This window comes from Mytilus californianus, unplaced genomic scaffold (genome assembly GCF_021869535.1).
Source record: "Mytilus californianus isolate M0D057914Y unplaced genomic scaffold, xbMytCali1.0.p SCAF_2, whole genome shotgun sequence".
In the NCBI taxonomy this organism is placed as follows: domain Eukaryota; kingdom Metazoa; phylum Mollusca; class Bivalvia; order Mytilida; family Mytilidae; genus Mytilus; species Mytilus californianus.
This window is the reverse complement of record NW_026262668.1, coordinates 12,714,494-12,738,995: the sequence shown is the minus strand read 5'-3', so window position 1 is coordinate 12,738,995 and position 24,502 is coordinate 12,714,494.

The following is a 24,502-nucleotide window of genomic DNA, read 5'->3' as shown; positions in this document are numbered from 1 at the left end:
ATGACACGTCTTGTTTAACACAATCTGTTATGCAACCGCTTTATCCTAATCGGTACACACGCTACATGAAGATGGGAAGGTCATGAGTGCAAATCTCACAATCGAAAATTGCTTTTTATTTCGTGTATTTATTTTTAGCTATATTTTTCATCTTCCTCACAAATTAATTAAAGCTTTCTAAAAACCAGTACACTTTAAGAATACATTTTTCGATATGACGAACATTTAAAAGACCTTGAATTTAAAATCTCACATTCGTTAAAAATACATTTTCATAAATTTCTTTTTTGATCTGCCAGCTTACATAAAGGGTTGGACATGTAGGAGAACGGGAAAAGGGTGTCAATAATTCCATAATTGTATTAAATTACATTCTTGTAAGGCAAGGTTAAGGTTATACATAGTAAGAAGATGTGTATGTAAGAAAAAAAGTTAAGGTCAGGTTATGTAATATTATGATAGCGTGGGGCCTCGGACCCCTTAGATAAAAAAGAGGCCGTAATTTTTCCTTCCTCCTTCCTTTTAGGATAGTCGGATACACAACTGAAAACGTGCGATTGTTTGAAGCATTGGTTAGAAAAGTGAAATGAACTATACAAGATAATGGAGAAAAAATAAGTCATTCAAAACATTAATTCAAACAGATGTTTTTTTTTTATTCTTTGGTTACTAAACGGAAAGACAAACACACATCATATTTGAAACATAGAAAGAAAGAAATAGAAAATATATGAATGTACTTTAATTTTTATACGACCGTATAATCAAATAATAATGGTATGATGTTGTCGACGTCGTCGTCGTCCGAAGACATTTGGTTTCCAGACAATAACTTGAGTATAAGTGTATGGATCTCTATGAAACTGTACTACAAGGTTCCATACCACCAAAGGAAGGTTGGGATTGTGTATGGGGGTCATTGTCCTAACTGTTTATGAATAAGAGCCAAAAATGGCCAAAAACAAGCATTTTTCTTGTTTCAGGACAATAACTTGTGTGACTTGGATGGAGAGTTGTCCCATTGGCACTCATACCACATCTTCTTATATCTACTCTATGAAATTGTACCACAAGGTTCAATACCTCAAAAGGAAGGTTGAGATTGATTTTGGGGGTTATGGCCCAAACCATTTATGAATTAGGGGTAAAAAAATAGGATTTTCTAGTTTCCGGACAATAACTTGAGTATAATATTTAAGTTTATGGATATCTATGAAATAGTACCAAAAGGTTCCATACCAAAACATGAAGGTAAGGATTGATTTTTGGGTTATGGCTCTAACCGTTTAGGAAAAACGAGCCAAAAACAATACTTTTCTAATGCTTTGTATAAATTGCTTATTTCTTGACCAATTTCAATGGGATTTAATTCTGTCTTGAATTCTAGAAGTTCTTTGATATGCAGAATCTAACCGTGTGAAACATTTTGTTTTATTTGCCCCGTTTTCAAATTGGTCAATAGGGTCCAAAATTTAACTTTGTTTGGTTTCAACATAAAATAAATTCTTTGGGTTCTTTGATATGCCGAATCTAACCGTGTATTTAGATCTTTAATTTTTCGGCCCGTTTTTAAATTGATCCACATTAAGGTCCAAAGGGTCCAAAATTTAACTTTGTTTGATTTAAAAAAAAATGAATTCTTTCGGTTCTTTGATATGCCGAATCTAACCGTTTATTTAGATTTTTAATTTTGGGACTAGTTTTCAAGTTGGTCCTAATCGGGGTCCTAAACTTTGCTTGATTTCAACAAAAATTGAATAAATAGGCAGTTGTGTTCATAAACAAAATAAGTTATACAGTGAAATGAGAAAGGAACTTATCATACAGTTGATTCGGTAGAAAGGAGGAATATTGATAGCATAAACCATGCTTACAATGAAACGAAATTGAAAAAAATCGCTGTTTCATAATGACTTTGACCAACGGTCTAATGAAATATGTTATAGTTTTAACATAGTTGGATTTAGTCTTGTTGACATTGTTTGTTTAACAACACCGAATGTATCATGGAACGGTTGGACAGGAGAGAATGCCATGACGCTTATTCTACAAGGATATGGATAAATGAGAAAAAAATGTAACTCATTAAAAAACAAATGAAAATAAATTGAATAAGCGTCTACTCCTTTCTCTAACGGTAATTTACGCCATTGGCTGCCATGCCTTTTACTTCAGAATTGAATGCTTCTTTTTGTAATTGTATAAGGTGTAAAAGCATTGACCGAAGCACATTTAATATGGAGCGGGTGCTCAAAGCTTAAACAAATCTTTATTGCCAAAAGTAAAACCCTAAAGGGTTAAATACAATTATATTATGACATCCTTATTTGGCTTTGAGCCGCGTTCTAATTAGCACAAAATATGTTTGACACATGCGCACAAACTTACTGTTTACATTCTCGTTATTTTCATTTTTATCCTAATAAAATATATATATTTTAGCTGCTCACATCAAATTTTATTGTATATTGTTATTAAAACGTGGTAAACTTATCCTGCTGTTAGTTTTAAGGTTATCAAAAATAAAAACGTAATGTACATAATTAATGAGGAGGAAAAGGGAAACGCCAAACATTCCTGAGGTATTTTCGTACGCTTCGACCTATAAAAATACCATATTTGTCCTATTAGAATCGAAATAATTCCTTCATGTCATGCTCTATGTTTATTTTAACATTTCTTAAACAAATTACATGTACATAAGTAACATACAACACACGAATAAAGTTCTAGTTTAAACAATATTTATTCAGATAAATCATCACAAAACGATATGATACATTTGGAATAAATATTAAGGATTCAGAAACAAGCAAATTTGCTTTTACAAATCTGTCTCTTATTACACAAATAATACACTTATTGAACAATACATCAATATAAATACTGACATGCTCTGTAATAAATATATAAATATGAAAAAGGTGGAAAATACAATAGAGAAAAAAATATAAACATGAATTTGTGTAATGTATACAGTGTGAAATGCCTGGGTTCCTATTGAATGATGAAGCAGTAACATCAAGGGTTAAAACGTTTGCTTTTGATACTATATTTCTGCACCAAACTAAATAAATGACTATTTTGCTCATCTGAGAGTACCACTGATCCAAAAAGTAAAATGTTTGTGTCAACTTGGACAGGAAGAACTGAAACAGAAGCTAATAGTTCATGTCTTAAATCGGTGTATATGGGACACGATAACAGGAAGTGAGAATTTGTTTCTAAATCACCACAATGACAGTTTGGGGAGTCTATTAAATTTCGAAGGAATAGGTGAGAATTCAATGAACTCGAATCAATTCTTAAGCGAGCATGAAGAATCTGACCAAGACGATATCCTACAAAATAATACATTGGGAGTGTTCCATAGTCTTGTTGTTGCTGAGATAATATATTCAGAATATAAATGGGTCTATGTGTTGAGTTGTGTAATATTATTTCTTTGTCTTGTATGATGAGCATGTCTACTTCCTACTGAATTGGGCATTAAGTCTCTTAGATACTCTGGAGTTTTATTATTCAAAATTTTGTGATAAAGAATTAGTCTATGATTGCGTCGTCTAATATCAGATAATTTTTCCCATCGAGTTTCCACATATAAATTATTAATACTGGTAAGTTTAGTACCCCCCCGTGACGAAACGATTCAAGTTAATAAATATATAAGTAATATTATAGGATTGAACGTATTTCTACAGGAACTTATTGGTGTATAAACTGGACCAATTCACCCACAAACAAATAAAAGTCCGAAGGATTGTTTGTGAGTGACTTGGTCAAGTTTACACACCAAAAATTCTGTTAAAAAGACGTTTAATCCTTATTGTTCTTTAAAATTGGAGATAATTGATATAAGTTCCCCACCCGTAACCTCTAACACGCGTAAATTGTATATTTGTGTCATTGAATTGGCCTGGCGCGTGAATATATTTATTGGTTAACGCAAACAAATTTATTCCATGAAATTTGCTTTCTGATCAAAAATAAAGTACAAATATATCTTATTATCATTCAAATGAATGTTTTGTGTTTATTATGCAATTTAACGACGAACACGAAGTGAAAATGGTTTGTGTTATCATCGCCGCCATCTTGTATACATTGGTTACAAAAAGTAGTTCCGTCAACGTCGTCTATCGAAAAATAAATTCAAGAGCAACTACCGGAAGCCCACTCGACCAATCATAAAAACGTATTTCCTAATATGCAAATCATGTAAGAATCAATATAGATAATAGACCAATATGGACCTCATTTTCGCAACTCCATGGATTGCTTTATATAGCCTACATTAGGTTTGACAAAATATCTTTACTAGGATCTAAAATAATTTTAAGTTTGTATTTTGAGTCAAGCTGGTTAAAATTAGGATAATGGATTTTAATTGCATTTATAAGGTGATTTCTAATACTATTACTGATTTGGCAATGAGGGAAAAGGTGTTCCTCGTCATCTAAAATTTTACAAACTTTACACACTCTATGTTCTCTTGTAATTTTCTTGTATCGACTTATTTCAATTTTAAAGTTATGGTCACTCATACGGAATTTTGCTAAAAGTTGACGACTACTAAAAAAGTTTAGATTGTGCAAGTAGTCTTCCAATTTAATTTCATTTTTAATAAAATTGGGAATGGAAATGGGGAATGTGTCAAAGAGACAACAACCCGACCAAAAAACAGATAACAGTCCAAGGCCACCAATAGGTCTCCAACACAGCGAGAAAATCACGCACCCGGAGGCGGGCTTCAGCTGGCCCCTTTACAAAAATGTTTACTAGTTCTGCGAAAATGGATGTCACACTAAACTCCGAAACATATAAATGAACCAAAATTGAAAAAAACATACAATATTAACAATGGCCAGAGGCTCCTGACTTGGGACAGGAGCAAAAATGCGACGGGGTTAAACATGTTTTGTGAGATCTCAACCATCCCCTTATACCTCTAGCCAATGTAGAATAAACAAACACACAGCAATACGCACAGTAAAACTCAGTTTAAAAGAAGTCCGAGTACGATGTCAGAATAGGTAACAGAAAAAACTAAGGAAATTGACAATGATACATAAATTAACAAAGGACTACTAGCAGTTACTGACATGCCAGCTCCAGACCTCAATTAAACTGATTGAAAGAATATGTCTTCATCATATAAAAATCAATCACAGTCCCTCCCGTTAGGGGTTTAGTATCATACTTTCATATACGATAAGAACATAACCGTATCATGCCAACAACTGGTTTTTGAATAAATGTGTTAATTTCCGATGCAAAGACCCTTTGAGTGAATCAATATCAATTCCAAAAAAATGCCATCTTTAATGACCTGACAACAGTATCGTAACTATATCCCTTCTGAATAAGTCTGTTTAAAGGTTTGGAAGAGCTTTTGAGGTGAATGACGACATTTTTGTGCTTTGTATAGAATATTACCATAAAAGATTGGATGTGACATACCTGAACGTATATATGGCAAGCCGTTCTCGTCAAAATTATGTTTAAACCATTTTTCGAAAAATTTACACACTGAGAATTAAAAAAAAACACACTGAGATTAAAAAACCTTAAAAAGCACACTGAGAATTAAAAATTACACATTGAGATTTCATAAAGACGAACTGAGATTACAAAAAATGAAAAACACATACTGAGAATTAAAAAATAATTCATGAAAGCCATAGATTTGTTGGAAATTTACACATGGCCCAGGCCATGTGTAAATTTACAACAAATCTATGGCTTCCATGAATTATTTCGATTCTAATAGGACAAATACGGTCATTAAAAAACTGAAGCGAGGGTGGGTATGCCTTGTGTGTGGCTGTTCTTTTTTAACCTGTTCGATAAAGCTAAAACATTCTAATAAATCTGTAGCTTGCATGAATTATTTCGTAAACAACCGCTAGAAAAAATGTGGTTAATTCTTTTAATTCTCCAACCCAACATTTGCCATTTTTAATTTACATTTTTTTCTCGTAAGCTACCTTCAAATCCAAAGTTGACATCTCGTTACTAAGGAGCCGCCATGTTGACTTGCTGAAATCAGTTAATATGCGAATAATGCACTAAAATAGAAAATAAAACAACACCTACCTCAAAAATCCATTTTAATGTAATATTATACGAATTTTGATGGTTCACGTAACGGAAAAACCTTCAGCTTTAGCGTTTTCATTTGTATGACGTCATGTTTTGAAATGACTTAAATGCGCCAAAAGCATTAATGGACTTAATGAATCTATTAAAAGCTAAAAACAACTAGGGGACAGAACTCGTTAGTTCTTCAATTTGGCGCCAAATGTTTTATAAAAATCATTAGAAATACAATGTTTAGAAAAACTACGTTATTAAAGACCAATAGAACAAGAAAAATACCCACTTACTCTCATTACAAAATATAACCAAATGGTGAAAAACTTTATTAAAATTATAAGAAAACATTGGAACAATCTGCAAAAAGACAAACAATGCAACTTTATTTAAAGTCAGTTAAGCAGGATAAATTTCTTTATTATACATACCGAAGTCGTCATTAAGAGCCAATATATTCAAATATCTATAAGTGTTATTAAATTTTTGTAATAGATGTTGTTTCGATGGGTCTTTGCTGATTTTAGTCATAAATTGTAACTCGTAACAATACATAAACAGGTCCGCAATAAGTGGTGCACAGTTAGTTCCCATTGGAATTCCGATAACTTGACGATATATGGAATTTCCATAGCGAACAAAAATGTAATCTAGTAAAAATTCAAGTGCAGTTATCGTATAAAGCAGGTCCAATTGACATAGTTCTTTTGTTTGTTGTTACTAAAAAATGACCTAAAAGAGTTTGAACATATATATATATATTCGCATTCTGACTTTTTAAATGCCCATTTATTATAGTGATTAGGTGTGAGAATTTTTTCTTAATGAGATTATGAGGTAAAGTGGTATATAGGGTAGAAAAATAAAACTTTGAACAGATTCGAAATCACCAATATGAGCATGCAATTTATCAAGTACTTCCAACGAATTTTTAACACTCCAAAAAGTAATTAATTCCACTATTTTCAAAGGCCTTATTTGAACAATTTATTACCAGGTTTTTGATTGTACCAAGTGTACTAGTAAGTAGAATAGACAGTTTAGTAGTGGGACAAATTACAATGGCTTGAAGACGAAATAAATGTATATTTGTAAGCCTAGGTGTTTTGTGCAGCTTTGGAAGCCAGTACATAGTTGGAAATTTCATCGTATTCGGTTCTGCTTGTAAATAGGCAGCTTAAAGTTTATGTTTGTTACAGATGTCATTTTCCAAAAACGGAGTCAGTTGGAATGTAAGTGAATTCGTGATTTCCTTTTGCATAACCTCAATGTAAAATTTAAGTCAAACAATAATGATATTATTGACAGCCTTATCAGCCGGGTCAAAAACAAATTCCTTGGGGAGTCATGTGCAAAACAGTGTAGCCGAGACCATTGATTGGCGCGCTAAAATATCCCATTGACTGGGTCAGATTAGGTGAACGTTCGTCTGTAACGCCCACAACTCACGACGTATTTATCGTAGACATTTAAACTGTGGGGTCACCAAAGGGTCTCAACGCCTAAATAAAATAATTCGAAAAACTAATCAGGAATAACCTTTGTGTTTTGATTTATATTGAATACTTAAACGTTCTTTACTTATGTTTTTGTTATGTTTTGATAATGAATTTTTATGATATCGGACGTTCTTTCAGCAAAAAAGGATTTAACTGGCTTTAAAAGTTACAATGGATGTGTTGATTATTATCTTTTTTTCGGACGCCAAAGCGATTTAACAATTGCCGTTGTCCAATTATGTCATCTTTGAACTTTTATCTGGTCAAAATTTTATTTTAGAACGAATGCATGATCAACTTTAAAAAGTGTGCAAACACAAAACATATAGACAAAATATACTTCTTTCCTGTCTTTTTCGTACTTGCAAGTTATTAGACAGTAAAAAGGCTATTTGGATCAAGCCTTGTGAAATTTGCATTTACGTTTTTGAATAGGTACACTGAAATGCAGTCAAGTTTAGCGATTGATAATTCATTGATAACATTCTGGCGTATCACAAACAAACAACTTGTAACGTCTCATTTCATTGGCCGAAAGATTTAAATACAACAACAATTGTAGTGTGCACGTGAATTGACACAGGTGACCGACAATGGAATGTACTACGTTACTACGAACGTAAAAAAACAATGATTTTTGGTCGAAATAATTAAATAAGTATTTTGTGAATTTCAAATAGTGGGGTCGAAATATTATACTAATAATTTGTGTTAAGTAATATTCTTTATGCATGCAGCATGTGTACCGCACTATGAAAAATATAAGGATAAAATAAAATACATGTGCCGCTTTTATACGGATGAATGTATGAACCACTTTAATTTCTTTCATATTGACGCTAGGTTATTATCCTGGCAATGTCGTAGTTACTTATAATAAGGATCTCATAATACTGATCCATTTCAAATTTATGATGGGTTGCACATTCCTCTTTTATTGTTTTCATGCTATAAAACGAAAATAAAGTAGCTAAGCCTTTGGTCATTCAGAAATGACGTGTCATAAACGAGCAAATTGTCCCCGAAAGATCGTATCATGTGTGCACGTGAATATAGATGTACTATGCAATGTACTATCATGGTCACCACGAAATTCAAATGAATTCAGTGAAGGCATGTTGGTGTAAAAAGGTTTGAAATGTTTCATCGGCGAAGATTTTATTTTGCATGTGTGGAACTAAAAAATAAATAAATACTTGTGAGAAATGTCGTAGTTTATAAGGAACTATATAAATGTACTGTTTTCGATTTTAATTGGTTGAAAATTTATCCTTTAATTTCATACCGTAAGAATAGAGCTTTGCATAACATTGTTGAACTATCCGCCAAAGTAACGTGTGGCATGCGTGCGTATTAAAATGAAATACAAAATCATACATGTATGATAAACTTATAAACGAAATATTAAGAAATTAAGGATGACTACTGTAAAAGTATGTACAAAAATGGAGTCACCTTTTATCAATACATTAAGTGAATAACCACACTGTTTAAAACTGATTGTTTTCTATGCAACTATTTAAATATTTACAATATATAATTTTCAACCGAGGATAGCAAAACAGTTAATTATAAATTAAGAAAGTATATCGCTGGAGTTTATAAAGTACATTTCCTTCCACTGTGCCATGGTTTGCCATCTCCATTTTTTCTCTAAACAAAGCATGGCTGGTTACATGTTCTGAATTTACTTAGAATTTCGGGATTTTTTTTTCAAAATCAAGTAAACTAAATCAGAAAAAAATCACACTATCCTAAAACTTATGAAAGAATATGAATAATGAACATGACAGTTTATAACACAAACCCATTTACTATAAAAATCGAGCAATATCTTTAGTATGTAATTTGGTTATTTTTGTAGTTAAGTACGGTTTCATTTCAAGTACAACGTTAATTCATCAAGTCCATTGAATAAAAGATAAGGCAGGGTGAGCAACTTGACAAAAAAAGGCAGGATGACGATTTATGTAAAAAAATCAGGATAAACTAATAAATATAGTCAGGACCTAACAGACTGAAAAATAGAAAGACAGGACAGAGATAACAACTAAAAAAAATGCAGGACAAAATGTTTCATCCAAGTCCCCCACCCCCAATCAAAATAAAATGGTAGATCCCTTAATCCAGAACCAATTGAGAGGAGACAGTTGAATTAAATATTTCGACGTGACTGTTAAGATTAAAGTTTAAAATTTTACATGCACATGTATAAAAGCTAGAATTGCCATGGGATAATCAAGAACACAATCATGTACGTGAATACGACGATGGAAGTTTTTAACGACCTTGACCGGCTACGTGAATACTGATCAGTCCATTCAGCTTTATAGTACGCGTGTTCTATTTTCGCAGGTGTGAGGTCGAAGGTTTGAATTCACCAATGAAAACGATCGTTCCTTAACGAGTTAATCCAATAAAGTTTGTTTGACTGATTATGTTGCACGACCTTTCGCTAAGCTTGGCCGCAGTTCAGTATAAAATGTATAGTTTGATGATCTTTTCTGCTAACTACTATACTTGTGAAAAACCCTTGGCAACAGAAACATATTCAGCTTTTTTTTTAATCGACCCAATTAAAAAAGTAATGGACGACTTCGTACATTTTATGATCGCAAATAAAATATGTATATAATATACTGTGCACTGTAGTTCGTATATATACTGAGACCCTTTGGCAACCCCACAGTTTAAATGTTTATAATAAATACGTCGTGAGTTGTGGGCGTTACAGACGAACGTTCCCCTAATCTGACCCAGTCAATGGGATATTTTAGCGCGCCAATCAATGGTCTCGGCTACACTGTTTTGCACATGATTCTATGTTTGACACGAGACATAGGGCTATTATGGTTGTTGTTAGGAGCAAAATGTTCTGTAAAATGTTTAATACTAATAACAACTATGTTCATTATCGAATTAATTGTCAGCCTTTTCTCGTTTTATAAATTTCATGGGAACTGGGGCCATAAATGTATTCGGAATTACTGCAATTTCATGACGTAGGTGTATTGTCACTGATATTAACATCTTCACACACTTCGCTATAATTAAACACATATTTCCGGGTAGATATTTTGTAAACATAACAAATAAGAGGGAGCTCAGTATTATCAAAATAGCCAGGAATTTGTTCTTTACCGGAATGATCATTAAAAATACCGGAAATATTTACAAAATCAAAACCTTAATTGACATATTAGATTTTAATGAAATGTTTTTTATGATCTTCAGGGCGGTCAATTTTGGGAAACAGTTTAGAATAAAAATATGCAATTATAATTTGGACGATTTCATACTTAGGACTGCAATATGGAATTGTGTTGCAATCCTCTAAAATTTGATGTAATTTATTAACATGTAAAGAACAGAGCTTGGTTAACAAATAATGTCTGTCGTTGTTTTTTAAAATAGTAATTAGTTCCGAAAATATTTGTATTGTTGGTACGAAATTTTCTTTGATTACTATTTATTCTACGTCCATGAGAACGATTTTTACGAACAGTTTTAGAAACTATATTCAAAATGTTAACAGAATCGGTTCTTGATATATTACCAATTCACATGATATTATCATTAAGACCGAGAGGATAGACTGTCTGTAATTTTTTAATCCAAATTAATTTAATTATTTTCCGTGATTGTACAAATTTTGAATGAAATTCCCAAGGCTTGTTATTTACTACTTCTAAACGTTGAACTGTTAATTATTTAATAGGATGATTGTGCTTCTTAGGGTGTTGATAAATGATACTTTTAAATTTATGAGGTCTTCTAAAACAATAAAGGAGTTCTTGCGTGTGTTTAGATAAATAGCGTCCGGTTTCACCTACGTACTGAATACCACATCCCGGTTTGTTTCATGTGAGTAAATATATAGATAATACTGTTAGTTTTTTTCAATTTATATCAGTTTCAAAATTTAAGGAAAATGTGCGACCATTAAACGTTGACCTAACCGTATTGCTGGTGGAAAGACGGGGACATGTAAGTCATTTTTTGGCATGACACTTATCGATAGAAGGGTAAACACGATTTTTATTATTAAAATTGTTAGCGATTGTAGTATTTTTAGATACTAGTAAGCGATTTTGAAGATTGAGACGTATAGATACCCTTTAAACGAGTTTGGTATTTAGTATTTTTCCATTTCTGAGTTTCATTTTGTTATCTGTATTTCCAATTGAAAGGAGCAAAGACTGGCGTCCAGAATATGAACCAGCACACACGAATTGAATAAAGTAAAAAGATAAAACTGTTCAGCTTAGTTTACTTAAGGTAAAGTTTGAACTGTTATCTATATTTGAAAGTTTTTCAAAAGTGAGGCGAAAGATACCAAAGAGATATTCAAACTCATAAGTCGAGAACAAATTGACAACGCCACGGCTAAAAAGCGTAAAACGACGAAAAGACATTGAACAGTACACAAGAAACAACATAGAAAACTAAAGACTAAGCAAGACGAACCTCACTAAAAATCCGGGGTGATCTCGGGTGCTCCGGAAGGGTAAGTGATCTTGTTCCACATACATAACCCGTCGTATTGCTCATGTAGGTACAAACCCAGTGATAAATCTAATTTGGTAGGTCACATTCGAGGAAAATTGGACGGGATTGTGGTTACAACAATTGGAACATATCCGTCGTCATCTGTGAAACAGATATTCCATAATGGTCAACCAACTCGTGATGGTGTCCGTAAGATTTTCGAAGGGATGATTTCAACTTCACCGCTTGGAACTATTGATACGATAGCTTCCTTGTGAGCAGCAAATCTTTATCAAGAAAATCATGATAGGAAGCACAAGCCCTGGGATATCGTATCAACCGGGAGATATATACTCCGTATGCAGGCGTTGCTGGAACGTTGCTACATAGAAATGAAACGTCTCTTTTGAGGTAAAATTTTGTTCTCAACCGACCCTAATTGTCAATTTCTAGATGTAAGTCAAGATATGAGACAGACTTAACTGTATTTATTGTTACCATTATTTCAAGTTCTATGGGATAAATGCGACCAACATAGTCACCAAACTTTAAATTATTTAGTGAGAGGACATCATCTGTATAGCGAAACGTAAAGTTAAAGGATAATATAAAAATAAGGAGATGTTGTGTGATTGCCAATTAGACAACTATCCACCAAAGTTCAAATGAAGTGGATGTAAGCAAATATAGGCAATCGTACGGCCTTCAATAAGAGGAAAACCCATACCGTATAGTCAGCTATAAAAGGCCCCGACATAAACAATTTGAAACAATTCAATTGATGCCAGCTTCTTTTCATTCTTCCTAAGAAGCTCCTGTATGGAACCATCCTCATAAAAATAAAAGAAAAAGTCGGCAAAAAAAGGAGTACAGTAGGTTCCCATGGAAATGCCGATTGTTTGTTGAAAAACACGTCCTCCAAAGATAACAAAAAGAGTGATTTTATCATACTTTTCTTTAACAATATGTTTAATTGTTTTAAGTGAATTTTTCAAAAGGTTTATCATCAAAATCAACATTTTTTTCTTCGTCAATATTAAATTCTGTAAAAATGTGGCAAAAGTATAACGTCACGGTACCCAAATTGCACTGAGTACCCAAATTGCACCTATTTAGAAAAATAGCAGCGGAAATCTTACAAGTTTTCTTGGATACTAAAATATTTGTATTTTTATGATTTGACATTTTGCACGTCTTTCAACATAGCTAAATATATTTAAATACGCACAATACGTTCACAGTATATATCAACAGATGAAGAATTTACTGGAAAAAGTAAAATCTGAGAAAACGTCCAATGCGACGTCGGCAAAAAGGTCAACTTTTGAAAATGAGCAATTTTAAAAAAATATGTTACAGGTATCCATTTCTTAAAAAATGAATAGTAAGCATGGACTATTGTCAAATTGTTCTGAATATTTGGAAAAATAAAAAAAAACATCAGTTATTCGATTTTATGTATGGATGCAATTTGGGTACGACCTCATTACAGAATCATGGATCGTTTGGAGGTCGGTTCAAAGCCATTTTTCTATGATTCAATATTGATTCAAAATTAAATTGATTAAACTATATAGTAAGTAAGGATACATCTACAAATAAACACAGAATGGAAACTTTTGTCTGGATCATAAAAAAACGTAGATGAAAAAACTGTCAAAATGGGTGCAATTTGGGTACCCTCACGTTACCAAGTATATATTCCATATTCAGACATAGACTTATTTGTTGAGAAAGCTTTTTAACAAGAAGATTATTTCCTGACAATTAATTCTTCAAAAATATAATAAAACTTGAGTTTTTATAAATGATTCAAGTGGGAACCGTCCATACTCAGACTTGGCACCTATATTTTAGGAGGTTCTTTTAATTCCAAGAACAGTTTTACAAAATTTATGATGCACTTTCTCAAATCTGAATCTAGCTGTCAAGGATAAAATATCACAGTTAGTTCAATGCATTTAGGCTCTGTTTGTGACTCTAAAAATGGAGTAAATAAATATTCTTCCATAAACCAAATTTTACTATTATATAAAATTATGGTTTTAATTGATGAATCAAATATTTACATGATGAATCAACAGGATCAGTAATGAAAATTAGACATATATTTTTAGTGAGAATAACGCTTTAAGCGCTTTCTTGGATAGTTCCTGTGTTGATCTCAAAATCTACCTTTATTATCAATAATGTTACGAAGAAAATTATACTCTTTAACTTCAGTTAACTGATTTTGTTTATAGAAAAAATTTGAAAGAATTTTTAGAATGAAAAATCATAATTTTAGTTTAACTAGTATTACAAGTCAATTGCCATTTGTAGCAATATTTTTCCAGTTTGTTCAAAGCAGACTGTAAACCATTTTGTGATTCTCATAGTATTTAAAAAAGATCATTAGCAAAATTGAGACTTCTAATTGATGCTTCGTCTAAGGACACAGGATCAAACGTCCAATAAAAAATATGAGATAATTAATAAGGCAATTGAACAATGTGGGGCTCAAACTATCCCCTGTATGACCCTTTTATTATTATTATCTATTTTTACTGAAGATTCACAACACTTATATATATCTCTAACTACTTCAAATACTTTCTTTCCAACATCATCCTTCTTAATTTGTCAAGAGACCGGCATGCCAAACAGTGTCAAATGCACGACGCAAATCAACAAAGCAAGAGTAAATCTTAAAAATTTAGCAATACAATTTTGAGGAGAAATTCCTCTATGATTATTAATATCTAGCCTGTCTCCAGCATTATGAATAAGTATGGTAAAGGATTTTCTCCAACTTGATTGATATTTACCAGAATCAAGAATTAAGTTAAAAAGCTTAGTTATAGCTTTACAATTATGAACACCGCTATACTTAATATAATTTCATTGGAAATTTGATCTGGACAAGGGCTTTTCCCATATTTGTTATTTTCGTATACATTCATTTACTTTATTGATAGTAAAAGAATTATCTAGAGGTTTGTCAGTTGTCTCATTGAATAAAACTTCAGTTGCTTCTTTTAGTATATCTTTTTTTTTCAATTTTAGCTTTAAATTCTTTATCATAGTAACCTGTCTCTCCTTGGTGCTTGAAATGATCAATAATTTCTGGGAAACCAGCTTGAAGCTCAATTTAATTATTATTGTTCTCATATTTTATTGATTTTAATAATTTCCAATATTGTTTAGGGTCTTTATCTCGAAGGGCTGAAAGCTTATTATATATATAACCTTTTTATATAGATTTTTCTTCTTTTTTATTACATCGCGATGACCGTGAGGTCATTTCGATGTATTGCTATCGCCTAAATTTCCATTATGCAAATTAGTTTTGGGTTTTCAACCGATCTATAAAAATTATAGATCCGCGGTCATTACAAGTGAAAACAGTGCATTTTTATACATGCGATTCCGTTCTCCGTTCGTACGATGTTTCAACAAAATATGGAATCATTTCAGTTGTTGATTTAGTACTGAAAATTTGACTGAATTATTTCTTATTAAATACGGTTTTATATGTTTAATTGGTGTTTAAGAAAGAGGTCAGGTGCTCTTGTTCATTCATAAATTTATCGTAGAATCAAAATCACTACACAGGTCACACAGGTTATATATATATACATGTACGTAGTGTCAAATGATTACCTGTAATCTAAAAATAGACAAACTTAACTGACTCCCCTTACTAATGAAATGGACCTGAAATTTATTTCACATGTTTTCGAAATATTGAAGATAATAATAATAATAATAATAATAAATTCTTTATTTAACGAAGGTAACACATTTAACAAGATAATTTTTCGCAATGTTTCCTGAAAATTAATAAATATCAAAGCAACATAGAGCTGTTTGTTCTTGTTCGTATAATGACGATTTAATGTCATGTTTGTCTGTGATGACCACCCTTTTCGGGATTGCATCAGAATTATAGTTATCTCGTATCGCATGAGGATGACACATATCAACTGAGCAATTATGTTTGGGACTTAGTTTTAAGAAATGGTGTCAAAGTAACATTATGAAAATATTTTTAGTAAGCTGAAATATATATTTATTTTTTACATGTTTATGTCTTATAAGATATTTTATTTCTGTCCCGTTTTTTAACATTCGCGTCTGGAAAGTTGAAATGTTTTAACTGAATGGTTAATTTAAATTAATTATGAAAATTGTTAAAATTAAATCAATAAAGGAAATTATTGCCCAGTTACAAACACTACCAGGGGATAATCCATAATGATTTCTTTTTGAGTTATATGTTTCAGCACATGTATATATATTAACCCCAACTTTAGCCTGGTAAACTTGTTGTCTCCTTGTGAAATATAAAACATATTAAAAAATATTTCCTGCTAAAGTCTTTTATTGATATAAAGTTAAAACCTTCTTGTTTCTCACTAGACAACACTCCTGTCCTGTCAGGTTTAATTCTTATATATGTGGATGAAAAATAAAAGTCCCCAAAACATTAACATGGCAGCAATTGCTTTTACAGGCTTTGATTTTTTTACAGAAGAGTGTCCACCATGCACTTGCACTGCACTATAATAACAATAGAATAGAATGATATACAAATAGATGAAAATTATATATACATGCAACCGTAATATTAATATAATATATAACAACAAACCAGTTAAGTATAATAGTCCAAGGTATACTGATTTGTATCACTACAATAAAATACTTATTACGGTGAGGTTGAATTTCCTGTCATTTATTCATCATCCAAGCACAAACTTGTATCAGAAAAAAATTCTCTGTAAATTAACCTCAGTTTCAGGTATAGAGATGTGATCTGTTTCTGTGACATGTGCTTTTGACCATCCACAAGAACCTGCGGTCATCCGATGTTCAGTACTTCAGTACTTTGATTAGTTTTGTAACTCTTAAAATTTGGTCTTTGGCAGTAGTTTTTTTTCTGTGACCCAAGAAATTAATTTCTTAAATTGAGATCATAAAGAAAATTATTTCTTAAATTGAGATCATAAAAATGTATTCTTAACAGTCTGGTAAGATTTTGTACCGGTGCATTACATTTGCGCGCATTACCATTACATTTGCGCGCATTTATTTTACAGGTAAAGTCAGGCAAGTACAAGTTTATCAATATTTAGCTATTTACAAGTACCCCTTCCGTTAGCCTAGCAGGTATGTCGGCTGTCGCTTTTTTCTTTACAACCGCACAGATAACCTGAATCTCAAGGTTTCTAGAATTGGATTTATGTGTATGTTCACAGTTACCATTTTTTGAATGGCTGTTGAATTTACATCCGTTTTGTCATTCTTAACGGTGCATTGCCATGACATATCCCCTGACTAAAGTGTTCTGTCGATTTGTTTCTGACAAGCGAGACTCCATGTTTGTGCCTTGACGCAACTTTACATACTGACTTAGATTATTTACTTATTCAAAAGCGATCACTATTCGGTAAAATTAGAAAACAGAATACTATTCAATCTGAAATATTCGCAATTAAGTTACATGTATACCTTAAGATATTACGGGATTTTTCATGATCACTATTTTTTTTAGAATTCGGTATGAAAATATTTAATTTAAATTAACAGATATTTTCAAATCTAATCATTTATAGTCATATTTATTATGAAAATTAATGATCTATAGTCATATTTATTATCAATTACCTTTATTTTACCTGTTTTACCTGTAAAATGAATGCGCACAAATGTAACCAACAGCTGCGCGCAAACGTAAAAGATTTTAATCCCCAAATGCGCGCAAATGTAATGCGCCTTTTTGTACAGTTTTCTTTACATCCGTTAAATCTCTATCTTCCCATGGCTTGGTCTTTTTTAATTTCTGTTTACGAAAGGATTTTTCAATCTTACATTAGCGCATGGTTAATGTTTCAAATATTTTATTTAGTTGTGTACTGCTTTCTCAACCCCATAGCAATTTATTTTAAATGGTGTACTCTCATAACAAAGAGTTTCATCTCTGGTGCTTCTCTCTTCAAAACAAAACCTTTAAAATTACGAAAACAAATAATAATTTTTTTAAGCTACAGCCATGAAATTAAGACATATGTCAATTTTTTCGTTTGTTTAACTTTATGCATTGTTGTGATGTTGTCGCGGGAAGCACGTGCTGTCATTAGTGTTGCATTACATAGGTAATATTAAGTATAACGTGTGAATGTCTCGTGATTGTCGTCTGTAAATCAAATGTACGGATTCTTGTGAAACACACATGTAATGTAATTATAAATTGTAAACGAACGACATTATATTCATTGGAATACAGAATACCAATGATTTATGATATTTAAAGCATGCATGGACGTCCTTGAGATTACAAATTTATACAAATTTCGTCTTAACTGTGTCAATGTATAAAGGAGTAAATATTGTCACATCGTCTCACGGACAATATACTATTCTCTGATGTACGTTAAAGTAGTTCAAAATGAGAAATATATGAATAAACAAACTTATAAAGCCATTTAAATAAGTTTGTTGTATTTTTATTGCAATTGTGTATACCTAATATGCTGTAAACCAGGACGTCTCTCTTGTATGAAATATACATATCGAAGTCAATATCATAGATCCATGTACATTAAAGTAAAATAAAATGTCAATTTCATTATAATTCTCTAACAAAATAAACAACAGTGCATAATACTAGTTAAGCAAAGTACATTTACTTTCCAATCAACTTAATAATATTCCTATACATGACGAGGTTATAAAGTGATTACTGTTGTGATAAAATATTCTTATGAATCTATATTAGTTGTACAATAATGTAACAAATAAAAAAAGAGAACATTCTCATACTTATATACTCAATAAATTCAAAATTATTCCTATTGCATATTATCTTAAAGAGAATTCTTCTTCTTCTTCTTTCCTTTCTTCTTCTTCTGATAAGGAGTTGGTCTCATACTTGAGTGATTTAATAACTCCACTCAAGCATTTCATAAACTTTCCATAATCTTATAAATTGTTCCAAAAAATACTTTGACAAAGAATTCGGATTTCATTTTTTTTCATCGTAGCGTCAGTTTGGAATTAAAAGATATGATTTTGTTTTTATTTAAGTATCACCAGAGATATATACACAATGTGTATATATGTCTCTGGTATCACCATTCATTACAATATCTATGTATACACAATATCATAAAAACGTAACATTAAGTAAAAAAGATGCCAGCCGAATACGACTTATGAGACACTATAATTAAAACAGACCTCTAACAATACATACATAAAAAGAAAAAAAAATAGAATGTGAAAGTGGTTCTTTAATAAAAACAACATTTATTAATTAAATAACTTATAGATTACAACATCTTTTCTCCGGTTAAACATAGAATAAAGGGAACTAGCCAAAAGAGGAACCATATATAACACATAGATAACAGAGTTTTTAAATATCACATAAAAAAATCAAAATCATCATTTAAAAGATAGAATTCAGACATCGGATTTTCATTATCTTGGAATGACATATCATACGGAGGGCTTACATGTTAATATATGTATATATAACACCTCCTATACCTTTGTCTCCAAGATGATAGTTTTTATCCTTGATAGATTTGATCCACGCTATCAATACCTTATTACATAACAGTATTTAATATCAAATAAATTTTAATTCTTCTACACAAAATTACATATAATTACATAACAATATCAATACCTGGTTGTAATTATATGATTGTGTAACACCATGTAAAAACATTGTATGGAAAAACGGCTTATTTGACATACAATAGCTATAGTTAACTTGGGACAAATACAAACAGTTATACTCAAGGGTGAACATTCCTGTAACGCTTCGCTGATTTCAGATACAACTTTTTGATAACAAAGACAAAATTGAACAACGTCAAAATCAAAATCACGCGAAAAGTACTTTAACTTATTTTTGTGTATAAGTTAAGAAGATCAGTTAAAGTTCGTCGAAGCAATAAGATTTTTTAAAAAATTAAATCAGCAAGTATAAAATAAAAATCGTTCGAGACAACCAAGGATTTGTATACAAACATACATACAAATCCTTCAGACAACGGTTAATTTTTGTAATTAGGCATAAAATTGCAATGCATACAGGCTTTTGATAAGCTGTAATCATCATAAATTATATAAGTGTTGAGGTGGACGTTCATTTATACTTTGAAAAGAAAATTCGCCATGCGGAAACTAAAATAACCACATATCCTCCCTCCCCCTCGAGTCACCTTTTGTCTCAAATCATCTTTTATTTTCTATGTGTACGTGAGTAAATACCAGTTCTCAGCAAATCCTGTTATTTTGATTTATTCTTTGTTTTTGATCGGATCGTTGAGAAATATTTATTATTTCTCTATATTTATTTTAAATGATGATGAATTGATGTTTAACATCCAGTGGCAAATATTACATGCATACCAGGACGAGAACATGTAACTATGCTATGAATATCAGTGGCGTAGCTAGGCCATTTTTAAGTGTACGCCCGAACCTCATCGAGGGTTTTGAGGTCCAGAACAGAAGACCTCCTGATTGGGGGCGAAACCCCAAGGATGTTCACGCGTTATTGAGAAAAAGATACCAACATATGTCATTAAAAACTCATCAATAGCAACATACTTGGTCGGTTCAGAACAAAACTTTACGACAAAGGAGATGATTTCAGCCTCCAATTGTAAACTTTTCTTTTCTATGTAGCAACATTCCAGCAGCACCTGCATATGGAGTATATACATGTCAGTTGATAAGATATGCCAGAGCTTGCATTTCCTATCATCATTTCAAGTGGTGAAGTTGAAATCATCACTTCGTAAATTTTACGAACGCAATCACGAGTTAGTTGACCGTTATGGAATATCGGTTATACAGATGATATCGGATATGTTCCTTATGTCGTAACTACAATCCCGTTCCCTTTTCACGAATGTGACCTACCAAATTAGACTATTTAACGGCTTTATAATAACATGAAGACGACGGGTGCCACGTGTGGAGCAGAACCTTCTGGAGCACCTGAAACCAACCCCAGTTTTTGGTGGGGTTCGTGTTGTTGTTGTACCCCTATTTGTGACATTTTGTTCACGCATCGTTGTCAATATAATGGAATTTGATGCGACAGTCGTACAAGTGAGAGGTTTAGCGCTATAAAACCATGTTCAATCCACCATTTTCTACATAAGAAAATGCCTGTACCAAGTCAGGAATATGACAGTTGTTGTCCATTCGTTTGATGTGTTTGTACTTTTGATTTTGCCATTTGATTAGGGACTTTCCGTTTTGAATTTTCCTCGGAGTTCAGTATTTTTGTGATTTAACTTTTTCCTTGATAGATAGTGGATGCTTACAAGGAAGCTACTGAACCAAGAGTTCTAAGTGGTGAAGTTGAAATCATCCCTTCGAAAATTTTACGTTCGACATAACAAGTAGGTTAATGACGACGGATATGTTCCAATTGCTGATATTACCACAATCCCGTCCTCTTTTCCTCTAATGTGATCTACCGAATTAGACTTATCACTGAGTTTGCACACGTGGAGTAGAATTTGCTTACCCTTCCGAAGCACCTGAGATCACCCCCAGGTTTTGGTGGGGTCCGTGTTGTCAAGTCTTATGTTTCTATGTTGTGTTTTGTATACTGTTGTTTGCCTTTTCATAGTTTTTCGTTTTTTGCCATGGTATTGTCAGTTTGTTTTCAATTGATGAGTTTGAATATCCCTTTCGCGTCTCTTTCAGAGTCTAATTTGTTTTTTACAGTTAAATTTATTCATTGTATTGATCTGGAATATAATGGTAATATATTAAGAGAAAAAAATGCCCAAAAACAGTTGCTTAAAAATATGTTAAGAAGCAATCTAAAATTTATATCTATATTTACTCGAATGCTCCTTTCTTATGAGTCTAACGAAATCAGAGAAATATATTTTAATTAGATTGGTTTAAAAGGAGATGTGGGGTAAACAATCAATCGACAAAAAAATCGAAACTTTATATAGAGATAGTCAAAAAGCAATTCACCATTTTAATGTTGTCGTTCTATTGATTTTTTGGGAAAAATACAAGGCTCGTGTGCTTTTAATCAGTTCTTATAATTTATTTGGGTTCAAATATTTTTTTTTTCTTCAAAATTTATGTGTACGCCCGGGCGTTTTGACGTAAACGTAGCTACGCGCATGAATATGAACCCTGTTTTGTACTTGACCTACATACTTACATGCGCGTAGCTACGTTTACGTCAAAACGCCCGGGCGTACACATAAATTTTGAAGAAAAAAAAAATATTTGAACCCAAATAAATTATAAGAACTGATTAAAAGCACACGAGCCTTGTATTTTTCCCAAAAAATCAATAGAACGACAACATTAAAATGGTGAATTGCTTTTTGACTATCTCTATATAAAGTTTCGATTTTTTTGTCGATTGATTGTTTACCCCACATCTCCTTTTAAACCAATCTAATTAAAATATATTTCTCTGATTTCGTTAGACTCATAAGAAAGGAGCATTCGAGTAAATATAGATATAAATTTTAGATTGCTTCTTAACATATTTTTAAGCAACTGTTTTTGGGCATTTTTTTCTCTTAATATATTACCATTATATTCCAGATCAATACAATGAATAAATTTAACTGTAAAAAACAAATTAGACTCTGAAAGAGACGCGAAAGGGATATTCAAACTCATCAATTGAAAACAAACTGACAATACCATGGCAAAAAACGAAAAACTATGAAAAGGCAAACAACAGTATACAAAACACAACATAGAAACATAAGACTTGACAACACGGACCCCACCAAAACCTGGGGGTGATCTCAGGTGCTTCGGAAGGGTAAGCAAATTCTACTCCACGTGTGCAAACTCAGTGATAAGTCTAATTCGGTAGATCACATTAGAGGAAAAGAGGACGGGATTGTGGTAATATCAGCAATTGGAACATATCCGTCGTCATTAACCTACTTGTTATGTCGAACGTAAAATTTTCGAAGGGATGATTTCAACTTCACCACTTAGAACTCTTGGTTCAGTAGCTTCCTTGTAAGCATCCACTATCTATCAAGGAAAAAGTTAAATCACAAAAATACTGAACTCCGAGGAAAATTCAAAACGGAAAGTCCCTAATCAAATGGCAAAATCAAAAGTACAAACACATCAAACGAATGGACAACAACTGTCATATTCCTGACTTGGTACAGGCATTTTCTTATGTAGAAAATGGTGGATTGAACATGGTTTTATAGCGCTAAACCTCTCACTTGTACGACTGTCGCATCAAATTCCATTATATTGACAACGATGCGTGAACAAAATGTCACAAATAGGGGTACAACAACAACACGAACCCCACCAAAAACTGGGGTTGGTTTCAGGTGCTCCAGAAGGTTCTGCTCCACACGTGGCACCCGTCGTCTTCATGTTATTATAAAGCCGTTAAATAGTCTAATTTGGTAGGTCACATTCGTGAAAAGGGAACGGGATTGTAGTTACGACATAAGGAACATATCCGATATCATCTGTATAACCGATATTCCATAACGGTCAACTAACTCGTGATTGCGTTCGTAAAATTTACGAAGTGATGATTTCAACTTCACCACTTGAAATGATGATAGGAAATGCAAGCTCTGGCATATCTTATCAACTGACATGTATATACTCCATATGCAGGTGCTGCTGGAATGTTGCTACATAGAAAAGAAAAGTTTACAATTGGAGGCTGAAATCATCTCCTTTGTCGTAAAGTTTTGTTCTGAACCGACCAAGTATGTTGCTATTGATGAGTTTTTAATGACATATGTTGGTATCTTTTTCTCAATAACGCGTGAACATCCTTGGGGTTTCGCCCCCAATCAGGAGGTCTTCTGTTCTGGACCTCAAAACCCTCGATGAGGTTCGGGCGTACACTTAAAAATGGCCTAGCTACGCCACTGACTTAGCTGGATCTTTAACGTGTCAGTAACAGTCCTCAAGTAGAAATATTACGCTTACATGTATGACTGAAAATCCGGAAATACCAATTTTCAATCGGTCATATTGATTAAAGAAAGTACATCATTACGGCGGAGCTAGATGATATAATACTTTAGACAAAACTTTCATGTGTATAAACTTAACATAGATTCTGTTCCTTACGAAGGAACACATTTTAAATCTAGGAGTGCATAGTATACATGAAAAGGAATGCTTGTTTTCTATTGTAAACTCTGTCACTAAAATTAGTTTAACCCAATATTTTTTTTTATTTTTAAAAAGTTAACAAAAGATAAATAAACAATATAAATACAAGGATTCGAAAACAAGAAAAAATTATAGAAATCAGTCTCCCTTAAATTGTCAAATTTGAAAAGTATTGATTAAAACTCCAATGTTCTAACAACATTGTCTTCAGAGACTTTTCGTTCGATTAAGTCTGGTTTTGGCAAGGATTTGTATTA